The sequence below is a fragment of the Dasypus novemcinctus genome, chromosome X, assembly GCF_030445035.2.
Source record: "Dasypus novemcinctus isolate mDasNov1 chromosome X, mDasNov1.1.hap2, whole genome shotgun sequence".
Lineage (NCBI taxonomy): Eukaryota > Metazoa > Chordata > Mammalia > Cingulata > Dasypodidae > Dasypus > Dasypus novemcinctus.
The window spans coordinates 168,069,028-168,082,894 of record NC_080704.1 but is presented as its reverse complement, the minus strand read 5'-3'; the positions used below and the strand labels follow the sequence as shown (position 1 = coordinate 168,082,894).

General features: G+C 38.2%; 1 pseudogene; it reads left to right on the top strand.

Moving 5' to 3' along the window:
• The first annotated feature begins 6,292 nt into the window (after positions 1–6,292).
• On the top strand, positions 6,293–6,390 carry LOC111758882 (U6 spliceosomal RNA; annotated as a pseudogene).
• Positions 6,391–13,867: the final 7,477 nt, after the last annotated feature.

The window sequence follows — 13,867 nt, the reverse complement described above, 5'->3', positions numbered from 1 at the left end:
TAAATACACTTTATAAAAACCAAACGATTTCTGGTATTTTGCACCAGTACTCCTTTGGCCAACTAGTACATATATATATATATATTTTATTTAATATATTTTTATTGAAGTATATCAATTATACATGAACATACACAAATAATAAGTGTATATTAAAAGTTGGGAACTTACAAAATAAATATGCATAACATCATACAGGCGTCCCATACATCACCTCACCACCATCACTTTGCATTGTTTTGATACATTTGTTACACAGTATGCAAGAACATTGTGAAAATATGACTACTAACTATAGTCCATATCTTACATTTCATGTATTTTACCCCACCCACTATATTTTTTAAAATATTTTTACAGAGGTTATGGATTTAAAACAAATCATTTACATGTGTAGATGATTTGGTTCCATTGGTCTATATGTCTATCTTCATGTCAATACCATGCTGTTTTAACCACTGTAGCTAGGTAATATGATTTAAAGTCTGGCAGTGAGAGTCCTCCAGCTTCACTCTTCCTTTTTAAGATGTTTCTGGCTATTTAGAGCCTCTTACAGTACCAAATAAACTTGATGATTGTGTTTTCCATTTCTTTAAAAACTGCTGCTGGTTTTTTTACGGGGATTATATTGAATCTGTATATTCATTTGGGCAGAATTGGCAATTTAATTATAGTGTGCCAATCCATGAGCATGAAATGTTCTTCCAATTATTTAGGATTTGAAAATTTTTTTTTTAGTAAAGCATTGTAGTTTTCTGAATACAAGTGTTTTACAATCTTGTTTCAGTTTTTTCCTAAATATCTGATTCTTTTAGTTGCTACTGGAATTGAGATTTTTTCCTAACATCCTCCTCAGAGTACACATTACAATGGTGTAGAAACACCACTGACTTTTGCATATTGATCTTGTATCCTGGCACTCTACTGAAATTGTTTATTAGCTCTAGCAGCTGTGCTATAGATTTTTTTGGGACTTTCTAGACATAGGATCATATCATCTGCGAATAGTGATAGTTTTACTTTGTTCTTTCCAATTTGGATGCCTTTTATTTGTTTTTCTTGCCTTATTACTCTAGCTAACAACTGTGGTGACGGTGGGCATCATTGTCTTGTCCCTCATCTCAACGGGAAATCTTTCAGTCTTTCACCATTGTGTATAATGCTAGCTGTGAGTTTTTGATATTTGGTCTTTATAATGTTGAGAATGTTTCTTTCAATTTCTCTCTTTTGTAGTATTTTTATTAAGAATGCATGCTATGTTATGTCAGAAACATTTTCTGCATCAATTGAAAAGATCATGTGATATTTTTATTAGTGTGGTGCATTATGCTGATTGATTTACTTAGTTTGAATCACCCTTGCATGCCTGGTATAAAACCTACTTGCCCATGATGAATAATTGTTCTCCTGTGCTGGTGGATTCAATTACCAAGTATTTTATTGAGGATATTTTGCATCTGTATTCATTAGAGATATGCTCCCATATTTTCTTTTTTTGTAATATCTTTATTTCCTTTGGTATTAGGGTGATATTGGCCTCATAGAATGAATTTGGTAGTGTTCCTTCTTGTTGAAGTTTTTGGAAGAGTTTGAATAAGACTGGTATTAAGTCATTGAATGATTGGTACATCTCATCTGTTAAACCATGTGGTCCTAGGCATTTTATTTTGGGGAATTGATTGATGACTGTTTCAATATCTTTACTTGTGCTTGGTTTGTTGAGATCTTCTGTTTCTTCTAGGGTCAGTGTAGGTTGTACATTCCTAGTAATTTTTCCATTTCATCTACATTTTATAGTGTTGTGGCATACAGCTGTTAACAGTGTCCTATTATGATCCTTTTTTATTTCTGTGGGGTCTGTAGTAATATTTCCATTTTCTTTTTTTATTTCATTATTTGTACCTTCTATTTTTCTTGTCAGTCTAGCTAAGAGCTTGTCAATTTTGTTCATCTTATCAAAGAACCAACTTTTGGTTTTGTTAATTCTTTTTTTTTTTTTGCTCTCAATTTTGTTTCTTTCTGCTCTGTTCTTTATTACTCCATTCCTTCTACTTGCTTTGGGATTAGACTGCTGTTCTTTTTCTAGTTCCTCCAGCTATGTAGTTAGGTCACTGATTTTAGCTCTTTCTTCTTTTTAAATATAAACATTGAGGGTATAAATTTCTCTCTCAGTACTGCCTTCACTGTATTCCATAGGGTGATATGTTATCATCATTTGTCTCAGGATATCTATTGAATTCTCTCAAAATTTCTTCTTTGATCCCAATTATTTAAGAGTGTGCTGTTTAATCTCCATATATATGTGACTTTTCCTTTTTTCTGCCTCTTGTTGATTTCCAACTTTATTCCATTATGATCAGAGAAAGTGCTTTGTATAATTTCAATCTTGCTGAATTTATTGAGATCTGCTTTGTGACCCTATGGTCTATCCTGGATAAAGATCTATGACTTCAGAAGAATGTATATCTTGCTCTTTTGGGGTGCAAAGTTTGGTGTATATAAATATATGAGGTTTAGTTCATTTATCATACTATTCAACTTGTTTTCTTTAGTGACCCCATGCCCAATGTTTTATCCAAGTCTGAGTGGTGTACTGAAGCCTAAAACTATTATTGTAGAGATGTCTATTTTGCCCTTCTGTTTTGACAATGTTTGCCTTATGTATCTTGGGGAATGCTGGTTAGATGCATATATATTTACAATTGTTATTTCTTCCTCATGAGTTGCCCCTTTTATTAATATGTAATTCTTCCCTTTAGTAACAATTTTGTGTTTCATTCGATGTAAGTATAGCTACCCAGCATATTTTGTTTGTTTGTTTACTACATGTGTTGAATATTTTTCTCGAAACTTTCACTTTCAATCTATAGGTATCCTTGGGTCTAAGGTGAGTCTTTTGCAGACAGCATATAGATGGTTCGTATTTTTTATCTATTCTGCCAGTCTGTGTTTTTTGACTGGGATGCAGTCCATTAACATTCAATGTTATTAATGTAAAGGCAATTCTTATTTCACCCATTTTGACCTTTGGGTCTTATGTCATTTTATTTTCACCACTCTTCTCACACTTTTAACTATTGTTACTGATAACAATTATCACTCCTAGACTCTTCCAAGCCTCTCTTCTCCTGTCTTGTCTTTTCAGGCTGTTAGCACTCCCTTTAGTATCTACTTCAAAGTTGGTGTCTTTGTTATAAAACTCTTTCTGTTTGCGAATATCCTAAACTTGCCCTCGTTTTTACAGGACATAAAATTTTTGGCCAGAAGTCTTTTTGCAGTATTTTAAATATATTATACCCCTGCCTTCTTGTCTCCATGGTTTCTGATGAGAAATCAGCACTTAATCTTATTGCATATCCCTTATATGTTATGCATCATTTTTCTCTTTCTGCTCTCAAAATTCTGTCTTTGGAATTTGACATCCTGATTAGTATGCATCTCAGAGTTGGCCTATTCAGATTTATTCAGTTGGGAGTACATTGTGCTTCTTGGACACAGCTATCTCTGTTCTTAATTAGTGTTGGGAAATTGTCTACCAATATTTCTTTGAATATCCCTTATGCCTCCTTTCCATTATCTTCTCCTTCTGGGACATTGACACATACGTTTGCACATTTCTTCTTGTCATTTAGTTCCCTGAGACCCTGTTAAATTTTTTTCCATTCTTTTCTTCATCTGTTCTTTAGTATATTCACTTTTGGAGGCCATGTGTTCAAGCTCACTGGTTCTTCTGCCTCCTCAAATCTGCTGTTACATGCCTTCAGTGTTTTCTTTTTTAGTGTGGTACATTTGTTACAATTCATTAACACATACTGTAGCACTGTCACTAACTGTGGTTTATAGTTTACATTAGATTACACTCTGTCCAGTGCAATTTTCTCAGTCATGACAAAATATATAATAGCCTGCATCCATCACTGCAACATCATGCAGGACAATTCCAATGCGTCCCAAATGCCCCCATATTACATCTGTTTTTTCCCTCTCCCTCTCCTCAGAACCTCTGGTGGTCACTGCCTCCACATCAGTGATAAAAGTTCTTCCGTTGTTAGAATTACAATAAGTCTATAAGAGAATAATAGTAACTCTAGTTTAGTCCATTGTCCATTCTCCAATCTTGAGGATTTGGGGATTATGATGACCACTCTGTCTTTAAATGAGAGGGGGCTTAGATCTCATGGGGCAGATGGATGGAACTCTCTTTGCTTGCAGCTGAAGACTCTCTCTGTTCCTTGGGATGGGCATTGTTCTTCATCATCACCTTGTTAGTTGTCATGGGTGAGTCCAATGAACTGGGAAGTAGGTGTTGCAACTCTGCTGAGAATCAGGGCACAACTATCACAAAGACAGAACAAAGATTTAAGTCTCTTGGACATATACCTATCAACTCTAGCACTATCTATAGGTCCAAATACAAGGAGCAGACTAGCCATGTATAGGGAAACCACAAATGAGTTAAATTCTGTCACACTGGGGAACCAGCATTACAAGATAAGTCCCACTGGCAGGGTGCCAAACTCCTGAGATGTCTACCCTGCCTATAGTATCTAGATGTCACTAGAGTCCTCAGGAGCCCTGCAATTTGAGGCAGTATTTACTGTGGCAGTTAATGACATCGTACTTAAATGTAGCCCCTGGAATGACTGCCCAACTCACTTTGAATTCGCTTAGCAATAAGAACTCATTTATACTTACAATTTCCCTATTATGGTCAAGGTCTTTTTCCAGGTGCATTGCTAGTTAGCACTTGGTAGTAATCCCTTGATGCCAAGGAGGCTCTACCCCAGGAGTCATGTACCACTCCATGGGGAGCGTAGTGTGTTTTGTCAGTGAGTTTGGCTTAGAAAGAGGCAATATTTGAACAACAAGGAGGCCCTAAGAAGGTAGCTCTTAGGTAACATACAATACTCGGCTAAGTTTCAACTTCAAAAGAAAATGTACAAAAGTACAATCATCAATATCAATGGCTTAGTGCAGCTGTCCATCCTTCACTAGACACTGCCCCTGTACTCAGAGGATTCTTGCTGTCCCATTAGAGAATGTAGCAGAAGTCCCCAGGATGGGAATTTGATACTCTTTCAGATATTGTATGGATCTCCACTTACTGTGACAATGTTCCATAAACAATTGTACGTTTATATGCATTAGAGGCTTGCCCCTGGTGCATCCATTTCTATGCATACTCCCATTACTGAAAACCTGCCCCAATGTTCCTTCCTTGCCAAAGCTGTGACCCTTCTGTGATCCAAAACCTCTCCAAAGATGAAACCAATAAAGATGTCAAATAAAAATGAGAAAATGAAATACGATAGTTTAAAAAATATATAAAAACTTTTTAAAAATTAAAAAACTAAAAAAATTTAATAGAAAAACTCTAGAAAATGTCTTTCATCACTGTAAGATCTGCTGTCTTGTATGTACAGTGACCATTTCTTCCATATATTCTCTCAATGTCTTATTTTTTTTCCATTTTATCTTCAAAGAATCTTTGGGTTACAGAAAAGTCACAAAGAGAATATAGGCGGTTCCTGCATACCCAACAGCCCTTTCTTCCCTCTCCCTTATTATTAACACTTAACATACAGAGTGTAGATTTGTTACATATGATGTAGAAATACTGAAGCATTGCTACGACCATGGTGAATGGCTTACATTGTGATTTACATTTTTGACTGTACACTTTTATAAATTCTGACAGACTTTAAAATGGCCTGTATCCATTATTGTAAGATCATGCAGAACAATTCTAATGCCTTAAAAATGCCCTATGTTCCATCTATTCTATTTTCCTTTCCCCCTCCCCTCAGGACCTATGATAACCACTAGGTTTCACTGTTTGAAGAATAGTTACTTGCAGTATTTTGAGGACTTGACATATTAGTCTGTTTTCTTTTAATAGGCACTGCTATGTTCTTGGGAGACACTTGCCACTCTATGAGAATACAGCATGACTCCCTAGGATGGGAGTTTAATATTTTCTCCGCCCACCGATATAACATACTATAACAAGATGAACACTTACATATTCCATAGAAGTCTGCCCCAGGTGCACTCTGTCCTGTATGCACCCTGCCACATCCAACACCCAACACCAGTAATGCTCCCCTGCAATGTTTGCCAAAAGAACATGCCCAACATTGTAGTTTTAACCATAGACCTGCAAATCCTAAGAGTTCACCTGTTCCTTCCTCCGACCCTCCCCCCAGTTCCATAGATAGTCCAACTCAAACCCCTACTCTATCCCCCTCAAAGAATAGCACCTCCAAACCCAACCACCACTGCACTGTCACACATGCTTCAACAGCACATATACTAAAATTGGAATGATACAGATTACCATGGCCTCTGAACAAGGATGAAATGCAAATTCGTGAAGAGTTCCAGTGCATTTTCTAAAAAGATTTATTTATTTATTTCTCTCCCTTTCCCCCCCACCCCGCTTGTCTGTTCTCCGTGTCTATTTTGCTGCGTCTTCTTTGTCCGCTTCTGTTGTTGTCAGCAGCACGGGAATCTGTGTTTCTTTTTCTTGCGTCATCTTGTTGTGTCAGCTCTCCATGTGTGCGGCACCTTCCTAGGCAGGCTGCACTTTCTTTTTTTTTTTTTTTTATTGACTTTGTAATAATATTACATTAAAAATATATATATATGGGGTCCCATTGAACCCTACCACCCCCATCCCACCTCTACCCCCCCAGCAACACTCCCTCCCATCATCATGACACATCCATTGCATTTGGCAAGTACATCTCTGGGCACCCCCGCACCCCATGGTCAACGGTCCACACCATGGTCCACACTCTCCCCCATTCCATCCAGTGGGCCCTGTGAGGATTTACAATGTCCGGTGATTGCCCCTGAAGCACCATCCAGGGCAGCTCCATGTCCCAAAGACGCCTCCACCTCTCATCTCTTCCTGCCTTTCCCCATACCCATCAGCCATCATGTCCACTTTTCTCAATCCAATGCCACCTTTTCTATGTGGACATTGGATTGGTTGTGTCCATTGCGCCTCTATGTCAAGAGGAGGCTCAGATTCCACATGGATGCTGGATGCAATCCTCCCACTTTCAGTTGTAATCACTCTAGGCTCCATGGTGTGGTGGTTGTCCTTCTTCAACTCCATCTTAGCTGAGTGTGGTGAGCCCAATAAGTCAGATTGTAGGTGCTGGAGTCTGTTGAGGCTCAGGACCTGGCTATCGCATTGTCAGTCCAGAGATTCAAAACCCCTAAATATATCTTAAACCCCGACACTAACTGTACCTCCAGCACATTAGCATGAAAGTCTTATGAAGAGAGATCCCATCTGAGTCCAGATTCATCACACATAAACACCAGTTCCAAAGAGGGGCCATCTGACCTGGTAGTTAACCCCATCGGCCATGACCATAACTCCCATGGGTCTCTTTAGCCTTCGAAGGAACTGATATCTGGGGGTTGTATGGCAGGCTGCACTTTCTTTCGCACTTGGTGGCTCTCCTTATGGGGCGCACTCCTTGCGCGTGGGGCTCCCCTACATGGGGGACACTCCTGGGTGGCAGTACACTCCTTGCGCGCATCAGCGCATACGCATGGGCCAGCTGCACATGGGTCAAGGAGGCCCAGGGTTTGAACCGTGGTCCTCCCATGTGGTGGACGGACGCCCCAACCACTGGGCCAAGTCGGCCGCCTCCAGTGCATTTTTAAATTTCATTTATTGTGCTTTTCATTCCCATAAGATCTATTTTTCTATGCACGCTTTCAAATTCTTCTTTGTGCTCACCCAGTGTCTTAATATCCTTAATCTCTTGAGCCACCTATTGAGTTTATTAAGGAGATTTGTTTGAATATCTATGGTAGTTGTCTCAATTCCTTTATGTCATCTGCAGGCTTATCTTGTTCCTTTAACTGGGCCATATCTTCCTGTTTCTTGGTGTGGATTGTAATTATCTGTCTGTTTCTTGGCATCTGGATTCCCAGATGTATTTATCCTGGGTACAGTTCCTCTCTTTAGTTTAGGGCTTTCTTGCCCTTTCTCCCTTGCTAGTTGTGTAGTAGGATCCATTTAGTTGGTAGTGTAATCTGTAGATGCTAAATCTGCCTGCTTTGCTACAGGAACCAGTGAGGCTTCTCTCAACTTTCTCCTCTGACCAAGGTAAGGACAGCGCCACAGTCATTCATACTAATCCAAGCTGTGCAGGCCAAGATGATCTGTAGCTGCCCAGAAAGACTAATTAAGCTTCATGGTTCTTCCTCCCTTTCCTAGGGCAGGCATGGAGCTGGTGTGGACAGCAAACTAAACTGTGAGCATCAAAATTGACCACAGTTGCCTAGATAGACTGATGCAGCACTGCCACCCCCATCAGGGGTGGGAATGGATCTTCTGGAGTGCCTAATGTCTGATCAGTGTGGCCTGAAAGCAACTGCAGTTGCCCTGAGAAGCTGAGGGAATACTGACCCTTCTGTCTTTTAAGGGGTGGGGATAGAACCACAGACACCAAACAAACCAGTGCATGCAGGCTGAAAGCACCTGCAGTCGCCCAGAAATGCTAAGGAAACACAGTTCCTCTCCTATTCTATTGGGGTGTGGAGGTGGAGCCACAGGCACCCACCAATCCAGTCCATGCAGACTGAAAGTGCCTGAAGTTGACCAAAGATGCTCTTATCTTTTTAGGGTTGTGGGTAGGGCCACAAGCACCCAAGATTACAATTTGTGTAGGTCCAAAGCACCTGACATTGCCTCGAGTGGCTGATTTAACACCTGCCTACTCGTATCCTATGAGGGTTAGGGGTGGAGGTGGAGCACCGGGTGCTCAACAAACCAATCTGTGTGGGCCAAAAGTGCCTGCAGTTGCCCAGACAGCTTAAAGCATAACTCCTCTCTTATCCTTTTGGGGCATGGAGATGGAGCTACAGGGGTCCACCTACCCAGTCTGTGTCTGCACTTGCCCAGAGACCCTGAGGAAACACAGCTCCCCTCTTATCTTATTTGGGGGGCAGGGAATGGAACCACATGTCCAACTGTTCTTTCTGGGCTGGCTAAAAGTACTTGCAATTGCCCGTATAGGCAGGTGCAGGTTCCCCAGCTTCCTCCCTGCTGGAGGTGGGGCTGGAGCTTAGGCTAAGGATGCAATCTGATCTTTTTTTTTAAAATGTTACATTAAAAAAAATTAGAGGTTCCCATATACCCCTCTCCCCCCTTTTTCCCACTCTTCCCACCTCAGCAACCTCTTTCATCATCATGGCACATTCATTGTATTTGGTAAGTACATTTTGGAGCACTGTTACACTACATAGATAATGGTTTACATTGCAGTCTACACTCTTCCCCAGTCCACCCAGTTGGCCGTGGTAGGACATACATCAGAAGTGTCACACTTAAGCACACCTCAGCAGGGTCCCAGAGATAGCCAAAGTAGATACAACCCCAGGTACAGGTTCTCCTGAGGGCTACAGAGACCCACAGGTTCCATGGTCATAGCAGATGGCTCTGGAGTTCAATGCCATATCAGTTAGTCCTCTTTGGCGTTTGTGTTCCTGAGTGTGATGGAGTTGGACTCAGATGTGACCTTTCTACACATGCCTCTTTTTTTCACTTTTACTGGATATGTGGTTGGCGCTTGGGTTGATCTGAACCTCTGGACTGTCCATGTGATAGTCAGGCCCTGAGCCTCAGCAGACTTGCAACTCCTACCCTCTAGTTTATTGGACTTACCCTGGCCAACTAACAGAGATTTGAAGAAGGTCAACCACTACATCAGGGACCCAAGAGTGCCTATAGCTGCAAACAGGAGAATTGCATCCTTCATCCATGTGCAATCTGATCTTGGTGGAAACACACAGGTTCCTAATTTCACTGTGATTTTAAGTCAGCCCTGCTTCCCTTCATGCCAGGGGCAGAATCAAAATGGGGTCTACTGGCCTCTTTTCAACTTGGACAAGTTCAAACATCAGTTGTTCTTAGGATTATATTTAGCCAGCAGAGTCTACCAATTGGTAGCTGATGTTGGTGGCCAATGGTCTCTTCATCCCATTTTTGGGAAATGAAGCTTCCAACTCCAGCCAAGAAATAGCTCCCAAGGCAGTTTGTAATATGGGCACAAGCTTCCGCGGTGTGGAGTGCTCTACTCACAAATCTTTTCTGCAGATGGGTAGTCTCCACCTTCCATATTTTCAAGTATATTGTAGGATGTTCTTCTGGTCTCCTGGGGCGCCCAAACTGATGATTTAGATAGCTCTGGGTGACTATTAACTGCTCCATCAGATGAGCTGACTCCTGGAACTTCTTACTCTGCTGCCATCTTGCCTCACCTCTCATGAGTAATATATTTTAATGATCATTATTAAGTAGATCTTAGAAGTTAAAAATGGAATTTAGAACGGAAGATTTATACTTGGGTATTATTAAATATATCATTACAGTTAACTGCTCCAATTCACCAGTTCCACTAGGAAATTATCATTTTCTCTATTTAAAATTTACTCAATTTGAGACCTCTGCAAATCATTTAACTTCTGTAAATTCCAAGTTTTTTTCCAACATGTAACAGAATATAATAATAAGGGTTTAGGTTTACAAATGAAAGGTAATTAATATTTCACTTAATATATGATTTCATATAATATATGATCGATCATTATTTACTGTTAAGGCACAGTGCTTAATGGATTTTTGAAGCTCTTTTTCAAACATGACAGCACCCATGCAGGAATGGAAATTCTTCAGTAAACTGAAAACCATTTGTGATTCATAATTCACTAGAGTGGAATAACCTGATAAAATTTGGCAGTGCAAATTTTAATCTAGAATATTGTAAGTTAAAGTCAAAAACACACTCTCCAATATTTACACTATAGGTCCATGTGTTTTGATACATATAAACATGAAATTACATGAATATTCTTCTTCGAATATATATCCAGGGAATATTCTGAGACATATAAATGTAGCACAATTTTGGGGATTGCATGTTTAATGATTTTTAAAATAAATAAGCCAACTCACACCACTAAAATAGAAAATTGAAAATAATACACACACACCAATTTATTTGCTGTTGATAAATATTGATGAAAGATGAGCTGAAGATTAAAATTAAAATGCAGAGGGAAAGATCTGTTAGGGGGAAACCTGACTGTCGCCTTATAGATTATTCTTTCGTTTATTTAGTGATGCTGGGAAATTACTACCCTTGATATGAAAAGTTAATAGAACACTATATATGTATTTAAATAATTGAAATGGTAGACCATAATTTAGCTTCTAAATCACAAAACAGTTCCACTGTTAACATATGATCACAGAACTTGCTGTCAGAGTAATATATGTAGTAGTAAGAGTAATAATATTAGTGTTAATAGTAATGTGTATGACAACTACAAAAATATAAAAGGATAAACATTTGCCAAATGTTTCCTTATTCTTCTAGCATTGAGCTTATGGCCTTCGTGTACATTATGCCACTTGGATAGGTATGCCAAGAAAAGTACTTTTAATCTATGCCATAGGGATGCTGAGAGCATCAAATGAGGTGACCCCTTATAACACTTTCAGAGTCTGAAAAGGAAAAGAGCAGCAAGAGCCAATACAATATCATCACACAGAATTCATTATCTGACAAAGGAAATATAAATAGGAATTGTTGATTTTCACAACCTACCTAATATGAGGCATGTTCTTCCTATAATCCTTCCCAATATGGATAATTAACTCCTATTATTCAATCAGCTTGCTTTTACCCAAAAAAGATTTGCAGACATTGGTGCTTTCAGTTGAATGAGGCAAACTCAGGAGAAGTTGGCTGCTCTTGCAAAAATCAATGTCATGAAGGGTCATATCTCCGCATGTAAATGAGTCCTTGTAACTTACCAATCATGATGTGAGGTAGTAGTTTCACTGAATATTGCAATTCATTAAACAATGCGAGATGTTTCTATTTTTAGAGTCAACTATAAAATTTAGAGAATTGAATGAAAGTAAAAAAAAAACTGAGGTAAGAAGGAAAGAAAAAAAACAATATTCATCTGTCCAGTAGTAACAACACAGGAGCAACGATGAATACAAAAATACATTCAAAAGAAGTAGAAGGAAGCAGCTGTGGCTCAAACAGATGAGCTCCCGCCTACCATATGGGAGGCCCTCGGTTCACACCCTGGGGCCTCCTTGTGAAGGCAGGCTTGCCCGCACACTGCTGAGCACCGCCAGGCTGCAGGCTCCACAGAGAGCTGACTCGGCAAGGTGACGCAACAAAAAAAGAGAAGGGAGACAAGCGATAACACAGAGAAGCCTGCAGTGAATGAACACAGAAAGCAGACAGCAAGCTTGCTGCAAGGAGGGAAGGGGAAATAAATAAATACAGACACAGAAAAAATTACAGCGAATGGACAGAGCAGACAGCACACAAAAGCCACAAGGGTGGTGATAAAAAAAAAAAAAGAAATAAACTATAAATTTATTTGTGAAAGAATCCTATCTTACATTCACATACATAAAACTATTTAGCAATTCTTTAGGAAAAAAGTAGGTTCATATGATCACAAAAAACTTGTGTTCGATTTTGAGAGACCAGAAAATTAAAAGTTTTTAAAGAAAGAGGTATGGAAGGAAGGGTTTTTCCACATATTTACTAGGTGCCTTAGGTATATGAGAAAACAATATATTTATCATAAAATATTGAGACAAAAATTATATTTTATTAACATACAGGTAAAATTTATATTATTTCTTGTTAATGGGAATTTGTGAAAGTCTTTCAACCATCATTAATATTCTTTTTCAAAATAGATGACTGTAATTACTAGATTTCATTAACTAAAATAATAATAATAAGGTCATTATTAACATATAATTGATGCTTACTTACCTCCAGTCAGGTTGCTTAATATACACTTGGAAATCATTTCAATCACTTTTCACATTCCCTGTCTACCATGATTACTCAGGAAACAGTAAAATAATGGGAAATTATTTTAAAATATAAAGAAATACAAAAAATTAGCTGAAATAAACTAATCATTAAATATATAGACACCTATGAATAAACCAACATGTCTTTACTGAGGAACAAAAAAGCACCATTGAATAAGTCATCATATAGTTATATTTGAAGAGGAAGAGGGTCTTTAATACATAATTGTTGAATTTACTCACATTATTTCATTGCCCTTCAATGAAAAAAATTCAATATCACATTTTAGGAAAAATGTTAACTGATAATATTAAACTCTAATATATATAGATAGATAGATATACATATAAAACTTTAAATAAATGTTGCTGTGAATTTTTCATGCATTTAAAAACTCAATATTGTTACTATACCAATTGTACCAAAATTGACCCACACTAAATATCTGCAAAATATTCTGGTAGAAATTGAAAAGTTCATTCTAAAATTCACATGGAAAGGCAAAGGACATAAAAGTATCCAAAATAACCTTTAAGAAAAATAAACTTGGAGGCTAAACAGTCTGTAATATAAAGACTCTTAAGATATAGGAATCAAAACAATGCAGTACTGGCATAAAAGTAGAACAGTATATCAATGAAATAAAAGGAAAGTTTCAGAAATGACCTAAACATATACTGACAAGTGATTTATAACAAAAGTTCAAAAGCAATTTAACGTAGGAATCAGAGTCTTTTCAACAAACTGCTCCATAACTTGGGTTATCCATATAGTTACCCATATGCAAAGAATAAAAGTTGAATCGTATGACCTACAACATACTAAATCAGAGTTGGGGCAATATTAAGAGAATGAAGACAATCCACACATTATGAGTGAATAGCAGTGCAACATATATCTGATTTAAGACTCGCATACACACTAAGAAAGAGCTCTCATAACTCAAAACAAAAATACAAATTTCACAAAAAGAAATGAACCTA